Here is a 17677-nt window from a genome sequence, read left to right on the forward strand (position 1 = left end):
ATACACGTACCCCACTCGCACAGGGCCTATCGCGTGTGAAAATTCATGTGCACTCCAATAATACACGTACCCTGCTGAAATCACGTGTTAAACTTCCCCGCACCCCAGAAATACACGTACCCTGCTGAAATCGCATGTGGAACTTCCTGCGCACCCCAGTAATACACGTACCTTGCTGAAATCGCGTGTAAAACTTCCCCGCACCCCAGAAATACACGTAGCCTGCTGAAATCGCGTATGGAACTTCCCACGCACCCCAGTAATACACGTACCCTGCTGAAATCGCATGTTAAACTTCCCCGCACCCCAGAAATACACGTACCCTGCTGAAATATCGTGTGGAACTTCCCGCGCACCCCAGAAATACACGTACCCTGCTGAAATCGCGTGTTAAACTTCCCCGCTCCCCAGAAATACACGTACCCTGCTGAAATCGCGTGTGGAACTTCCCGCACATCCCTGTAATACAAGTACCCTGCTGTAATCGCGTGTTAAACTTCCCGGCACCCCAGAAATACACGTACCCTGCTGAAATCGCGTGTGGAACTTCCCACGCACCCCAGTAATACACGTACCCTGCTGTAATTGTGTGTTAAACTTCCCCGCACCCCAGAAATACACGTACCCTGCTGAAATCGCGTGTAGAACTTCCCCCGCACCCCAGTAATACACGTTCCCCGCTCTGCGTTTGCTGTTTGGCTGCCCTGTATACTGGTCCAGGGTTAGCACAGCCCTTTGCACTGAATTGGGAATTTTGATGGCTTTTCCTTGCGCAAGGGCGTTCTTGGGGGTGTAACTGGCGCTGATGCAGGGTCGCTGCACCACTCTGCGCCACGGCTGGTTTTGGAGGCTGAAATCCATGAATACGCTGTGCGTGGATATCGATCTTAGCGCACGCGGCTGGTGCAGACATTCGCACGCGCACACTTTGCGCCAGCTGCGTGCGCCACTTATGTGCGAAATTCTATGAATGACCCTGTATACCTTTATCAGTAAACGAGATTGTCATATTCAATTTAGTCATCAAATCTCGACCTAATATATTGACAGGTGTCTGCCTTCAATACAGTAGTGGCACCAACATGTCACATTCTCCTATAGAGACTGGTAAGTCTTCAGTAAAATGAACTCTGCTTGTAGCTCCTGTGAAACCTTGAGTATTCATGGCATTGCCAGACATTAAAAATGTTCCCTCTTTTATACACAAACGTGTTGGCCCCGTGTCTACTAAAAACGAAAAACGTTTGCCTCCTATACTGATGTCTACCCTCGGTTCCTCATGAGGATTTGGCGTCACAGATAGTATTGAACACATCAAGTCTCCCAGTGAGCTTTCCTATTGTGGATACAGCCTCATTCCTGTACTTGTAAAAGGATTCCCTCCTTCCACAGTGACCCCTCCTGTCCTAGGAGTAATTAACTGTCCTGTGCTCCTGTTTTGCAGTATCTGCATAGGTGAATGCTGCGACTGCCCTTGTGGCGGAGTTACTGCTGCTTGCTGTGCTTGCAAACCTTGCTGCATTCTCAGTGCTTGTGCCTGTTGCACTGTTTGATTCTGAGCAACCCATCTCCACTCTGCTGTGAATACGCAGTCAGGTTTGAAATCCCTCCTCTTGAAAATTGACCATTTTGCATGAACCCTTGACTTCGGCACATGCGAGCAAAGTTCTCTGTTATCCCATATAACCAACATACAGGAGGCGGTCTCCCCATCTGTCCTCCCTGCATGCCTTAATTGTCATTATACATATTCTGAAACTCACCTTGATTATTCTGAAACTTTCCCTGATTGTTTTGCCAATTCCCTTGATTACTCTGAAAACCTCTTCCTCGAAATCCTCCCCTTCCTCATGGAGCAAATCCATTATTGCCCTGATGAAACTGCCTTTGATTATTTCCCTGTGGCATGTCTGTTACCTGTTGTGAATTCAATCCGTCTCTACTAGTTATCATTGTCCCTTCAATAGCGTAATTAGATAACTTCTTTTGTACTAACAGCAGGGTTTATCCAAATACTGGACAAACTCCATCATTCCACTATACAAGTAGGGCACCACAAACGAAGTATCATCTTACAGACCGATCAGTCTAATAGATATAGACTGCAAGGTTTTTTCCATATAATTCTGTAGGAATTGAATAGTTGGATAGGTGAAACGTCCATCTTAAATTGGGTGCAGGGAGAATTCAAGCCTGGAGTCTCTATTATGGACCAGGCTTTTCTTTTATTGCACTTGTTCAACAAGTATGCATTTGCTGAGAAAATGCCCCTTTATGCAGCTCTCCTTGACTTTTCATCTGCCTTCGATCTGGTGGTCAGGCTCTGGGTAAAGTTAGCATGTATACTCAACGACCTTGGTACAGATAATATTTGGTCCATGTGGCCATCTCACACAAAAGAAACAGGGAGGGGGATTAAACACGTTTGTCTGCACATAAATGACATGACCAAATATGTAGAAGCTGCAGCAAAAGATGGTTTCCAGTGTAGGCGGGAAGCAGGTGCTAATGTTACTTTATGTAGATGACTCAGTCCTTCTCGCCAGAACGCTGAATGCTTTCAGAGCCCAACTGAAGGTGGGAACAACGTATTGCACCCTAAACCATCTAATCCTAAATAAGTCTCAGTCCAAATGATGCCCTTAAAAAGTGACTGAAGCAGTAAATCTAAGCCCTTTGAATCGGAATGGAGAATCCCTTGAGGTGGTTATCAAGTCAAGTACCTGCGAGTCTTCATCGATTGTAACCTTACCTTGAAGTCAAGTCATCTGCAAAAAAAAACAGCAATTGCAGGGAGAGCCATCATAGGCCTTGCCCATAAATTCAATGATAATTTTGGCCCTGAAATAGCGATGGTCTTCTGCGGGAACTTTGGAGGTTCAGTCACCTATGGCGCTGAGCTATGGGGTCTCGATAAGACTGCCACCTGAGTTGGTGTCTGTGAACTGAATTTTTGGACACAACTGCTACATTTACCAAAATGTTTTCCGTACTCTGTTCTATATGTACAGCATAGAAGGATAATGGACTCTCCGGCCGGATATGCTGTCAAAGAGGCGGTTTCACAGAGAAGCGAGTTGGTGGAGTTAGCATGGCAAGAATATTTCTTTCCAATCTTTTATTTCCCTGTACAGAAAACAATTGTCAAGCGGACCTTACAGTTTTGGGTCTAGGATACTTTGTGGACCCTCAATACAATGGCATGATTTCTCAATGATCTCTGCTGTCAAAACATAAAGAGGCCCAATGGATACGTTCATGATGGTGTGAAGAGACTGAGCTGGTTGGCTTCATTCACATAGGCTGGGCGGAAGTATTTGTGAAGGGTAGAGGCCACCAGTGTATCTGTCCAGCATTACTAATCCCCATGTCAGATGCCTCTTTGCATTCGCCAGAACTGATATTCTACCTTTAGCACATATCATTAACAAATGTAATGGTTCAAGTCTAACATTAAAAATGAGCGAGGCAGAGGTGGGAAACCTACCTCATTTCATTCTTATATGTCCTGCTTACGACCACTTAAAGTCTTATTGCATCAAGCCTCTTATAAGGAAAGAGTGCCACCCTGTCCTTTCTTCTGGGGGATTTTTGGAGAGACATTACCCAAGCAACTGCAAGATTCATCTCTGGGGTTTGGCGACAGGGAGCAATTAAAATCAGCAACCGTTGAGCACTGAGTGTTTTGGCATTTCTGGCTTCCTGGGGCTGAGAGCTTGGAAGATGTATACAGTCTTTTCTTTTCTCCTGCACTCCCCGTGCCCAGTAGTTACTCACAGAGTGAGTCATTGTTGTTGTCTTTTATCACTGTTTTAAGATTGTCTTGTATGATGTTGTAGCCTGCATTTTAATCGTTGCAAGGTAGTTTATTGTATTTTAATCATATTTTCCTTGTGAAAGTGTTGATCTTTGACCATCATTGGGAGCATGCCGGTCTGGAAATGAAGTGCCAGTATTTCCATATACTGGCACGTTTTCGGACCGGTATACTCAATGTTTGCCAGTAGAGGTTGACTGACTTACCTCCAGCCAATCAGGCCCTCCCTGCCACAGAACAGCTGGTATTTCTAGCACCAGTATTACCAGTATTTCCAGTGCCGCTGTTGCCGGCACCTGGAATATCCCAGAATTACCAGGACATGAGGTTCCGGTAACGGTAGGTCAGTTTCCCGGTATCCCGTCGGAAGTTCCAGCGGGATACCAGGAAACATATAATAACCCCCTTTGCATTTTGTTGTCATGCATCTGCATCCCTGACTCACAAGTGCCTTAACCACACTGCTCCCCAATACCTCTCAGACAGATTCAACAGACAAACAGCCTCTCACCCACTAAGAAAGGTCAACTCCAACCTCCTACTAGTACCTAGATTTAGGCTTACCAAATCTGGTGGGAGTAGCTTCCCTGTCAAAGCAGCTCAATACTGGACTCCCTCCCCCCTGCACTAAGGGAAGACCTACCATACCTTCAATTCCGAGCTAGCCTGATCCACTGGCTAAAAGAACAGGACATATGACCAGGCTCCATAAGTATCCCTCTGACCCCTCCATAACTATCCTTCTGACAACTACTGTACATATGAGACTACACAGCCGTACCATATCTATGTATGTCCTACAGATCTATACCACTCTCTCTACTCTCTTTCTGCCTGCCTATTGCGACATCCACACAGCATTGTAACCACAGCTGTACCCACTTGTAAACGCCTCGTAATATATGTATGTATGTCATACAGATCTATGCCTTACCCTGTACACTCTCTACTTGCCTTGTCATTGTGTCATCTTTACAGCACTGTAACCACAGCTGTAACTATCTCTGTACATTTGTAACCTAAGCTTAACAACCCTCTTATGCCTTCGCGCCCAAATACCCTTGGGTCTGGTGCGCAATATAAATAATAAAACAAACAAACAAACGAAAGGCCTATCAAGACGAAAGTATAAATAACATAAAATATATTCAATACAATCAAGACGAACGGAAAGGTTTAGGCTGCTGTCACTCGCTGTCTCAGGAAATTATTGAAGGGGTATTAGTGAACATTAATATGTGCTATGAGTAGAGGGTTAAGATTAAGGGCCAGTCGGGTTACCCCATGGACTGCCTACTCCCATCTTTCAGTCATTAGAGGCTCCTGGCCAGCAGGGCTGATGGCAGCCTGGCTGAAGGTTAGTGGAGAAAGGAAGTAAGTCTTCCTGCTTGTGGATTACCACATAGTGTATTAACCAAATGCCTCAGTTATAAAGCCAAGATGAAAGAGACAATAAGAGATCAAAGCCAAGGGAAATTGACTCATTAAAATATGTATTGCTTCACTTAGCAGCAAAGGCAAATATGGGCCAGTGCTAGACATAAAACGAAGTGAACACGTAAAAATATGTTGGGAAACATATTGCTGATTCACACCACACCAAACATATTTAAATTGTTATAATATAGCACCTCATCAGAAGAATTAAATAGAAAATATAGCATTACTAGCTTTAACCAGTATATCGTATGTTGATCTGGTGTGCTATACCTCTCTCTCTCGTTCTCTCTCTTTCTCTATCTCTGTGCCTCACTCTATGTTTCTGTCTCATTCTATGTGGGTGAGAGTTACAGGTGCTCGTTGCTAAAGCCACCCCAGCCGCTGCTGACAGCTATGCAACCTGAGGGGGAAACACCAGATATGGCGGGAAAGGGGGCGGGTAGCTTTTTTTTCTTGCAAAATTTTCTATTAAAAAAACAAAAAGGGACGCGATTTCATTGTACTAACATTCTAAATAGACTCTTATTAAAATGTGCTGCATATATTATAGTTATAATAAGAATGTTACACTTGTCTTACTGAGCAAAGCACATTTTCAAAACCTAGAATAACCATATAAAATAGTGCCTGAATGAAGGTTATCCTACCAAGGTGGAAAGTCTGATGCACTGCTATTGCACTGAAAGGCCCCTATGAGAAAGGAGACAGCGACACATACCATCAGTCTGGGCTCCAGCTTGCATTGGTCTGATAGCACAGCGAGTACAGCACTGTGCAGACCCTTCTGATGCAGGTTTGAATCCCAGCAGGGCCAAACTCAGCCTTTCATCCTTCTGAGGTCAATAAATGAGCACCACACACAGTGGGTAATAATAAGCAGCGCTCATATGCCTGAGGGTTTGTAGTGCTATGTAAATGCTAAATTATTATTATTATTGAATACAATCAAAGAGCATTTTGGGAACATAGAAAGACCCCAGATCTTTACATTTGACAAATAAAAGAGATATTATTGGTGCACACAACACCACGGGAAAGGTGGTGTGGTTTGAAACTAGCATAGCGGTGATTCATAGCATTACAAAAGCATAGTGGCATAACATAACGTAGCATAACATAACCAACATGTATGTGATAAAAGGATTGTATGCTTGAAACAGTAGGCGCGTAATTCACTCTCGGATGGGTGTTAATTTCCTTTTTTTTTTGTTTACAAAACTCACCCTACTTTACAATATTAGTAACATTGAACCAAGTGTACGGAATCGGACAGCCTCAGGATTTGGATGTGAACTGAGATCGTCTACGACATCAGTCATGCATTAGCGCAAGAGCTGTCTGGAGATAATGTTTCACTTGTCCACACAGAATTTTAGCCAAGTTATGATATGATAGGTTATTTATAACACACTTAATACCAAGAGGTTTCTAAGCGCGGACCCAGGGATCGCACCTGTGGTGCTCTGTGTCATCTTGCTTCCAAGGAGAGAACGTTGCCCTTGAGATATCCTCCCGCGGTGCAGGTTAAGGATGGCTGTGCACATCCGAAGTTCCCAATGCACAGACATCCTTAGATAATCGTGTACATCTAGGATAGGATGTTCTGAAGTGACTCCCATAGCTCTTTCACTGTTAATTTGAAAATCAATAAATATGTGCTTGACTTAAGTAAAAGGAAAGTGTACTGTCTGAGTCTTGTGTGGTCTTGAGAGTGAACAAACAAACATATGGAGTTGGCCTAGAAATCCACCCTTACTTAATTCACATATGCCCCAGAAGTTGTCTTGTGTGCCAGGCAGGGCTGAAGTCAATGGTACATTCCGGTGGATGGAGTTCCCCAAACTTTTCAGATGGCACCTTGTAGGCTAATCTCTGGTGACGCCACATTCAATTGGTATGTTAATGAGTCACCCCACTTTTTTTTAGGACTCTATGCTCTTTCTGTAAGCAACTTTCAGCTCTTTTCCAGGATGGCACATTGTGTGTCACTGCTATGGTGGGTAGACATTCTGTTTCAATGCATTACTGTTCCTGACTAACCATTTGCGCTCCCAATTAAAACCTTGCACAAAGTTGTCAAGTCACTGTTCATTTTCCTTCAATTCTGTTTCGAATTGCCCGTGTTATTGTCTTTGGCGCTCTGATTTCCCTCATCTTTCCCAGTCCGTGGGAGTGTGTGACAGCTACAATAGAAATCTTTGATGAGAGGCGCACCAAAGCGTTTTGGTACAAGAAGCACAGCTCTCTGGTGTTTCAGTAAGCATTGCCGACACTCATTGAGACTGCAGTCATCTGCTGCTTGGATCACACACAGTCTGGCAATACATTTCTATTGAACATGTTGGAACACGTCTAAGGAGAATTTAAAGTACGCTAACCATCGTGTTTTTGAGGTCAGTATCAGAACATGAGAAAAGGTGAGGAAAGCCTGTGGATTTTCACCTACCATGTCTCAGGCTACGAAGGACCCGAGCTTTTATGTGCAATAAACATATAGCTTTCAAATAAAAATGGATCTTCTCCAAACCACTCGAAAAAAGAACTAAAAATGATCTTTAGTGTGCTTAGGCACTATTATGGGGCCGGCAGGTTGAGCTCAATGCTGTGAGGGTCCTCAGGGAGGCAGAGCGACATGGCTGGTTCATGGCACCCGCTGCCGTTTGCAGCAGGGCCACAATGAAAGTCTCAGTCATGGAGTTGGGAAGCCACTCGCCACTTTTATTGGCTTTTTTTCTGGTGACCACAACCGTCCCTATGGTTGACATGCTGTGATCACCAAAACATCAACACGTCACTGCACGCACCCTGGTGCTTAAGTCACAACATCCCATGCCAAGGGTAAGGACAAACAAACACTGAAGTACATTAACACTGGGTCCACTTTAACCATGATCAAATATTCAGGACAATCATTGTCCAGGGGCACTTTTGGGACAGTATGTTATATAGGTATTATACTGATTTTATGAGTCCATTGTCATCATGATGTGAAGGGTGCATACCCCCACGTGCAGGCAAAGCCACACCGGGGGCCACATCTGCTGCGTGGAGGGGAGGGCTAACAACAGGAGCAGGATTGCTGAGTTCAAATCAAGAAATAGCATGCAGGAACACTGCTTGACACCCGCGCTGCTGTTTGTTGGTAGTCCTTGCAGGCACTGAGGGCTCTCGCAGGCAGGAGTTACTGCCAGCAGCGTGTCCGGGCTGTGCCGTGCATAGACTCCTGCTGGCAGGAGTGCTTTGCCTGAGGGTGCTTGGGGGCCTGTTCCCCTTGTAGATGGCTGCCTCTGGGCCCAGCGACCCGTAGCAGCATCCATCAAAACAGAAGGGGGCACACTGCATGCAAAGTGTCAGGCCAGCAGTCTCCCCCAGTCAGGAGGTGTATTTATGTCTATGCTGCACCCTCCCACTCCACAGCTTGCATTAGTGTGGCTCCTTCCCTCCCAAAGATGTGAGATGTATCTCTTTAAATAGTGGTAATACGCTGCTCCTTCTCTCCCGAGATGGGGGGTGTGAATGCATCACTGTGGCAGCGTGCCGCTTCCACTCCCCCAAGTAGGAATTGCATTTACATACTGTGGGGAACCACGCTCCCCCAGGAGTGAAGTTTATTTGGTGTGACAGCGGTCCACTCTGCTATTCATCTCCCCCACGCGGGACCAGGGTATTCCTCTGTTCGGTAGTGGCAGAGTTTGTGCCACCTCTTGTCCTTCTTCCCTCAGGCGGGAGCTTACTTTTAATATTCCATGTTACAGCGGCCCACGCCACATGACAACGAGTCTTCCCCATGTTGGGGTGGACTATGGCTGGTCAGGAAAGACGGGCACAGCAGTGGGGGCATCAGTACCCTGGCGCTGTGCTTCAACTCCCCTATGTGGGAGCGAGCTTCGCAGCCCCCTGTGATGTCAGGCATATGGTGATGCCGGCCCGACACAGGAGAGGGGCCCAGCTAGGCCGTGTGGTGCAGCACTTTGCTGCACATAATCAGGACACGACCAATCGTAAGGTTGCATAAACCCGGACTGGCGTCCTCACGCCAGTTCCGGTGATTCCTTTATTTTTTTCGCTCCCCGCCCCGACACGTGACTGGGAATTTCTCTGGCACGTGACACCACATTCCTCCCCAACTTTGAATGTCTTTAACATCATTTAATGAGAACACATCAGAACAGGTATAGTCCATTCTAGTCTCTCAGGTTTTGTCTGGGCAGGCTCACCTGCTGGTAGATTCCATCTTCGACATACCCTTGGAGGCGGGATGATGGTTTCGGCCTTTCCCACAGGTGGTATCGAGGATGTCTTCTCTCGGGATCTTCTGGCAGATGACTCTCTGGCCTGACTTTGTCTTCTTGCCGGTTGGGTGTCCTTGGCTCTTGTGGTAGTTCATACGTTTAAGGTGTCACTCAGCCCTGTGGCCGACAGGGTGATCTGGTTTCTTCACTTGCGGATCTTGGGTTTTCTTCCCATAGCTTGGCCGGTACTTTCCTGAAGTGCGATATGTTCCTAGTCACTGTCTCACTTTCCCTGGTGGCGGTGATCATGCTGTGATTCACGGCACTGACTGTCCAGGGTTGGAACTCGAAATCTTCTTGGGCGTGGCTCGGTTCTTGACTATGATGTTGTCTCCGGGTGCTAGTTTCCGGTGGCTGGCTCGTCGAGTGAGACTTTCTTGTTTGTTCCGTTTAGTCCACCTGGCATCTATGGCAGGGATGTCTGACTCAGGTGCCACCCACATTAGATGTACGGGGAGTTCTGCTTGTATGGGTACCCCAAACACGAGTTCTGCGGGGCTGATTCCTGTTGAGGAGTGTGGGGTCTGCCTGGGGGTCCTCAGGAAACGATATACTGCTTTTAGCCAGAAGTGTCCCAGTTCCTTTGCGATGTGGATGACTTTGTTGAGAGATCCCATGAATCGTTCGGCATCGCTGTTTGCTTGTGCCATCCTGGGGTGATTCGCTTGTGTCGTATATTGAGGGGCTGGAAGAATTGGCATGGCTCTTGGCTGGTGAAGGGTGGCCCGTTGTCGCTTTTGATTTTTGACGGGATTCCGTGTATTGCAAATATTTTCTCTAAGGCTAGAGTCATGGTCTCTGCGTTGGTGGACACCACATGTTCAGCTTCGGGACACCGGCTGAATTCGTCGACTAGGACGAGCAGGTAGCCTTCTCCTGCGACGGTGCATTAATCGATGCTGACAGCTTCCCACCGTTTGCTGCTTCTCGGGGCACTGATGATGGGTTCTGGGTTCTCGGCCCTCCTGGTGGCTTGGCAGGCTGCACAGGACCACACAAGATCCATCACACGCTGTTGCATGTTGGGCATCCACATCCTGGACTTTAGGTACGCCGTGGTTTTCACAATACCTTGGTGCCTGCTGTGGGCTAGTTTGAGGGCCCTTTCTTCTAGTGATGTGGGCAACACGATTCAGTGGCCTTTGAGTATTACCCCTTTGGGGGCTACGGTAAGTTTGTGGCGGATCCCAAATAGTGTTTGCAGTTTCACTTGGGCGGATGTGGTGCGCTGAGCCATGGAGGTCAGGAAGTTCTTCCAATTCCCTGATTGAATGGCGAGAGTGGGGTGGGTCAAGATGGCGTCAGCCTCAGTCTCATTGGCTATCTCTTGCAGGGTCAGGGCCCGTGGTCAGGCACAGGCCACAATGTGGCACACGTGTTCATCTGTTTCCATCGTGTGGCGTTCCTCCTGATCGGTGGCAGGCCGCGGGTGGCGGGACAGGTAGTTGGCTGGGTTATCCACCCCCGCCCGGTATTCTACCTCTATGTTGTAGGGCTGTAGTTGTAGCATCCACTTTTCAATGCGTGCTGGGGGATGTGGCGCTGACCCTCTGAATATTGGAATGAGTGGCTTGTGGTCCGAGAACACCTTTGCTTGTTTGCCTAGCAGGTAGACTTTGAAGTGTCTGGATTGCGAGGGTCTCCTTTTCTATGTGCGCGTAATTTTGTTCAGTTTTGGTTAGCGCATGACTGGCAAAAGCGATGGGGTGTATGTTCCCGTCATTGTCTGTTTGGGTAAGCACAGCCCCTAGGCCGACTGGGCTGGCGTCGACTAGGAGTTCAGTGTGTCTCTGAATGTCAAAGAATGCCATTGTTGTGGAGGCAGACAGTGTGTCTTTGATTCTCTGGAATGCTTGTCGGTGAGTGGATGACCATTCCCACTTTTGGTCCTTTTTTGTAAGTTTACGGAGGGGGCTTGCGATGGTGGCGAGGTCTGGGATGAATCTCACGCAGTAGGTCGCCATTCCCATGAAGCTCCTTACTTCTGTGGTGGACTGCGGGGCGTTGGCACTTTTGATGTCGTTGACATTACCCGAATCCGGCGACACTCCTCTTGCATTAAAGATGTATCCAAAGAAGCATAGTTCTTCCTTTCCAAATTCGCACTTCTCAGTGTTTAGGGTCAGTCCAGCTTCCTGTAGTCTATGTAGGACCGCCGTGAGGTGCTTGAGGTGCTCTTTTTCGTTTGTTGCATATACAAGGATGTCATCGCTAATGTTTGTTGTCCCTGCCAGGCCAGTGAGAACTTTCTGAATTTCGTGATGAAATACTTCAGCCGCTGACGATATTTCAAAGTTTAGCTGCTTATAACGTCTCAGTCCAAGGTGGGAGGAGAACATGGTGATGTATCTTGACTCTTTGGCTAGTTTGAGTTGGTGGTAACCAGATCTAAGGTCGAGTTTGCTGAAAACTGTCGCCCCGTTAGGTCGACAATAAGTTCATCTATTGTTGGCGTGATGTGGCGTTCCCTCCCTATGGCTGCGTTGGGGAGCCTCATATGAATACAGATCCTTACCGCATTGAGTTGTTTGGGTTTTTTTGCGACTACGATGGGGGATACCCACAGGGTTGGTCCTGAGGTCTTCTCTGTTATGCCAGCCTTTTCCAGTTTAACAGATCATCGATTTCCGTGTGTTGGATGCTGAAAGCAAATTGTATTAGTTTCAGTTTTTCAGCAGTTCTACAGCTTAATAGCGTCTCGCAGCCAGCGTCGACAATGTAGACTCGTGCTCGGCACGTGGTGTTGTGGGAGAAATCCGATTTGAATGACCCTTGCACTGGCAGGGATTTCTTGCAGCCGTATGCATGTAGTCGAACTTTCCTTTCTTGGAGTCTGGGCCTTGGGCAGAGTTTGTTGAATGCTGATACTGGCATCACGTTAATGGTTGCGCCTGTGTCTATGACTACTCGTAATGGTTTTCCATCGGAAATGACAGTGCATGATGGCATTTTTCGTTGTCTGGACCATTGGGGCTCTACGGCAGAGATAAGGTGTACACGGTGTACTCTTTTGTTGGCTTTTCTTTGCTTTTCCCTGTCCCGACTGTCGAGGGATGGGCTGTCCTCACTGTCATCACTTTCGCTCGTGTGCGGTGACCTCTGGGTGTGAGATACAGCTCTCGCTCTCCCTTTCTGGCTAGGTTGGTGAGATGTTTCTCGGGGAGCAAATTTCTTTCGGTGTTCTTGTGTCTGCCGCGGTGTCTGCTCTTGGTCGCTTCTGTTTGGTGGATTTAGGCAGACCGCTGTGTAGTGGTTGAAGCGGTTGTACTTGCGGCAGGTTGATCCCCGTGCGGGGCATGATTCTCCTCTGTGCCATGAGCTGCTGCACCATTTTTATGCATTTTCTCTTCCTTGTGACGTTTAGGGTTTGGAAGGGTTTCCTCTTTGTTCGCTTTGTTCTCGGGTGTTCTAGTGTCTCGATATGGCTGCAATGTCCTCCGTTGGCTTGGGGTTATCGAGCGGGAGTCGATGGATTGCAGCCTCAATCACCTCTACCTGGTCCTCTGTGTGTTCACGAAGGCGCACTATTTCGAGAAATCGCGTCAGGCATATGTTCCTCTCCGAAAGGATGGCCCTCCTCAGTTTTTCTGATGATATCCCATTTATTATTTGGAGATGGATCGCAAACTCTTTGTTGGGGAATTCGCAGCCGACTGCCATTTCGCGTAGGCGGGCATGGAATTTGTCCACTGCCTCATTTTCTCGCTGCCTGGCCATGCAGAAATGGAAATGTTCATAGTCAGGATTGAGGTCAGGACTGAAAGTGCTAGTGAGTGCGTTCTTAGCCGCATCATAGTTGTCCGCGTCTCCGCGGTCTGGTATGGCGTTGAATAGGCGTAGTGCTGCTGCTCCGATATTGAGCAGGAGGAATGTGCGTTTCTTCTTCGCTGCCGTGATCTCCCTTGCGTCGGGATGCATTTCCAATTGTTGCAACCAGATCTCCCAGTGAATGGCTGCTCCCGTGGTGAAAGGGTCAAAAGGCAGCATGAGGGTGGTGTTCTGGATTGGCACTCCTCCCCGCTGACGGGCTTGCGCTAGCCCGTGAGGGTCTGTGTCGGCACCAGACATGGTTAGCGCTGTGGTGTTTCCTTTTGCTGGAAGTGTGTTTGCCTTCTTACTGCAGGTGCGGCCACGGGTGGTTGTGGGGGCGGCACCCTTCCCTGGGTGAGAGGGGCTCTATGGAGTCCAGGGCTTGTTCCTGTTCCTGGGACTGCACTCACCGGTGTCTCGAGGTTGAAGACTTTGGGTGCTTGAAAGCCCACTTGTCTGCTGTGGTGGATGAAGGTTGAAGACTTTGGGTGCTTGAAAGCCCACTTGTTGTCTGCTGTGGTGGATGGTGCTGTGTCTCTGGCGTTTGGGTGCTTGAAAAACACTTGTTGCCTGCTGTGGTGGATGGTGCTGTGTCTCCGGCATGTTTTTGTATACCCCACAGAATGTTGGGGGTGTGAAAGCGAGGCTCCGCTTCCTTGTTTGTTGAGCGGGAGGGTTCTGGAACGTCGGGGTGAGGAAGTGAGGCTCTGCTTCTGCGCGTGTTAATATGCGTACCGGCGGAATGCTGGTAGGCCTCTTGGAATGTTGGGCCTGAGATCGAGGCTCTTCCACTACCCGCACGCAGGTTGCAGCTCGTGTCGTGGGTGCGTGGGGCTCTAATCTCATCCTCTTCGCCAGTGTGATGTCGGGCATATGGTAATGCCGGCCCGACACAGGAGAGGGGCCCAGCTAGGCCGTGTGGCGCAGTGCTTCACTGCGCATAATCAAGACATGACCACTCGTGAGATTGCATAAACCCGGACTGGCGTCCTCACACCAGTTCCGGTGATTCCTTTATTTTTTTCTCTCCCCGCCCCTGACACGTGACAGGGAATTTCTCCGGCACGTGACACCACACACTCCAGCAGTGCAGCAGGGGCAGGCTGTGCCCTGAATGTGGGATCAGCCGGGAACAGATCACATCCTTGTCGTCAGTTGTTATGGAGCGGGCAGGTCGGGCCCCCATGGTGAGAGGGTGCTCGGGGAGGCCAACAGGCATGGCTGGTTTATGGCACTCTTCTGGCAGTAGGGCCGCAATGAGGGTCTCAGTCATGGAGTTGGGAGGCAACTAGCAAGCGGGAAGCTGCTTGCCACTGTTATTGGCATTTTACACGTAATCACTGCCATCCCTATGGGTGACATGTTGTGATCACCAAAACCTAAACAAGTGACTGCACACACCCTGGTTATGACATGCTTAAGTCCCCATTTGAAAAGCCATTCCCCATTCCCATTTGAGCCCCCATAGGGCTCACTGGGAAGGTGTCAATAAGAATACCGCAAAATGGGGTACCGTTATTGACTCCGGCATCCCTTTGCGGGTCCCACCGGGCGTTAAGGGAGGGACCTGCAAAGGGACCTCAGAATAGGGCACAAAGGGATTACCGGCACCAGGTCACCGGGACGTAATGACCCCCAGGGACTACATAAGGCTCAATTAGTGGAGAAACAGAGCAAAGAAGAGATGACTAAACACCAAGTTGAGAAGACCTGCAAATTATCCAACAATGAGGATGGACCACAGGCAGATGTAAATCAACAACAACAAATACCATCTAATGCTAATCAACCTTCCACCATAAGCTTTCAAAGTCATACATTAGAAAAGAGAGTATCAATTCTTCTGGCATTAGCTAGAGCCCCCTGTAGGGTGGGCAACTCCAATCATCCCATTCAGCAAATTCAATTTGATACAATAAGCAAGCACATGAGTGATGTCTTAAAAAAAGGATTCTGATGTAACAGATAAAATCACAGACAGTGTCGAACCATTCCATCACCGAAGGTTTCGCAATATTCGACACAAAATCAAGACATTTGAAGGATGAAAATTCCAGAACTGGGAAAAAACAGACTCAGAGAAATAATAAACATGAGAAAAAAGGGAAACCCTCCAAAAGAGGCTCTCATGCTTTTTTGCGCAACCTGACATTACCAACGAGCCAGAGAGTAACACAACTATCAAGAGGAAACCCGAGCCATTTAAATAGATGTACGGATAAGGTAGTTACCGAAAATGGCAGTCCAAATACAGAGGAAAGTCAGGTGAAAACTGTTGATGACCAAGAGATGTGTGATATATTAATGAACTTGTCAATTTACAACAATGAGAGAGAAAGTTCAGTAACTGAACAGAAAACAGATGGAAACTTGAGCAAAATTCGATCTCTAGATATTTTGGTAATCGAATTTCCCTTTGATGATGAAATGGATATAGTGGAGATACAATTTACTGCACAGTCCACATGTAACCAAGTATTGGATAGCTATGGCTAGTTACGAACCTGGGGTTTTCGCTGCTTAGCAAGTGACAACTATTTCCACCAAATATAAAACCAAACTACAAAGATTCATCGTAGCCAAGTTATGATTCTGACATTTTCAAAATTCTTTAAATTCCTCCCAACAATGCTCTAGTTCTCAGGATTTGTCAAGAAGTTCTAATCAAAGATAAACAAAAAGATTGTGGTTGCAAGCTACAGAAGAAAGCAGAGAAATAAGAAGTGTACATTTCAGGAAACAAAATAACTGCAGAAACCAACTAAAAACTCACCAATAACAACGTCAACCTATAATAACTCAAGCTATTTCATTATTTTCATGGAATACAAGGGATTCAGGACATCTATTTAGAAGTGGTAATGTAGACCTACTGTCTTTTGGTGTGATATGTCTTCAAGAGACTTGGTTAGTACATCAGCCAACTAGCAAGGGCTCTATAACGAGGATGAATCCTGCGATTAAAAGAGAGAAAGAATGTCCATCAGCAGGCCTTCTTATGTTTAATAAAGCAGATGCAAACTTTAAAATAGTATAATCCTACAATCCGAACGCATTTATCCAATTCGCAATACTAGAACTACCAGTAATTTTGAAGACACATGAAACATGAGACACGCAGGAAAACAAGTGTGAAAGATTTGCCCTGGGAAATCTATACTGAAGCACAGCTGCGATGCATGAGATGATATTCATCGATATAGTATTATCTAACATCGATGCTTTACAGATAACATATAAAATGGAATGAAGATGCCGGTTGATAAATTGGAAATGAAAGCCCGATTATGGACCACTGAAATGGATAAGCGAGAGTTGACACTCGCTAATGCCCTGTTCACACAAGAGTCATCTGTTAGACCAACAAGATTTGGTAGCAGCTCAAAATCAACTTTGGATTATATTTACATCTCTGATGACATGCGACCGGAAATTCAAGAATTCAAAGTAATTCCATCTGAATCGAGTGATCATTTATAAAGTCACAATATATTGGTCCTAGAGTGAACGCATAAACAACAATTACCGCCACTAGAACTCAATAATGGTCTAAACAGATTACGTATATCTGATTTACAAGTGGGAAACTTAAAGGAAGCGTTTTGCAATTTAAGATTGTCGGGCAGAGAGATTATCACTGGTTACTGATAACTTTCAGGTCTTCTAGAGGTGGCTCTCGTGCACAGCGAACGAAACACGTTCATGTGTATAACATCCAAATTGTCCAAGAAAAAAGGAGTTTAATCAATGGCAAAGGAAACCAAACTGATTGATTTATCTCTGGAGTGACAGATTCCGATTGGGTGGCATACTTCTTTAATCTGTATGGAATCAAAACGGCCGAAGTGAAGAGAAGTATGCAGAACCGCTAATATCTTGGGACATAACCTGGGACTACAATGACATCCTAAACCATATTGAACATCTGAATGGTTCTAGAGCCCCAGGTCCAGATGGCATTAGTAATGTGATTATTAAAAGAACACGCTGTTAAGGGCAGAGATTTGTCTTCATTTATTTAAGAACATCAGATTTATTGGTGAACAGTGATACTAATTCCCATTTACAAACAGGGGAATAGCAATCTACCAATGAATTACCGGCCAATAGCCCTCTTAGATCCTTTAGGGAAAATCTTTGTAGAAAAGAACATTGGCACAAATGTCAATCTAGCACTTCTAAATTGTCTAAAACAAGAGGCTGCGAGGAACAAGACCAATACAGATGCGATCTTTGTAGAGCTGCAATTAGCCTTTGATATGGTTAATCATCAGAAACTATGGGAAAATCTGACAGCGTGGAATTGCCTAAAAGATAT

This window comes from Ambystoma mexicanum, chromosome 6q (assembly GCF_040938575.1).
Source record: "Ambystoma mexicanum isolate Mex_15411 chromosome 6q, UKY_AmexF1_1, whole genome shotgun sequence".
Lineage (NCBI taxonomy): Eukaryota > Metazoa > Chordata > Amphibia > Caudata > Ambystomatidae > Ambystoma > Ambystoma mexicanum.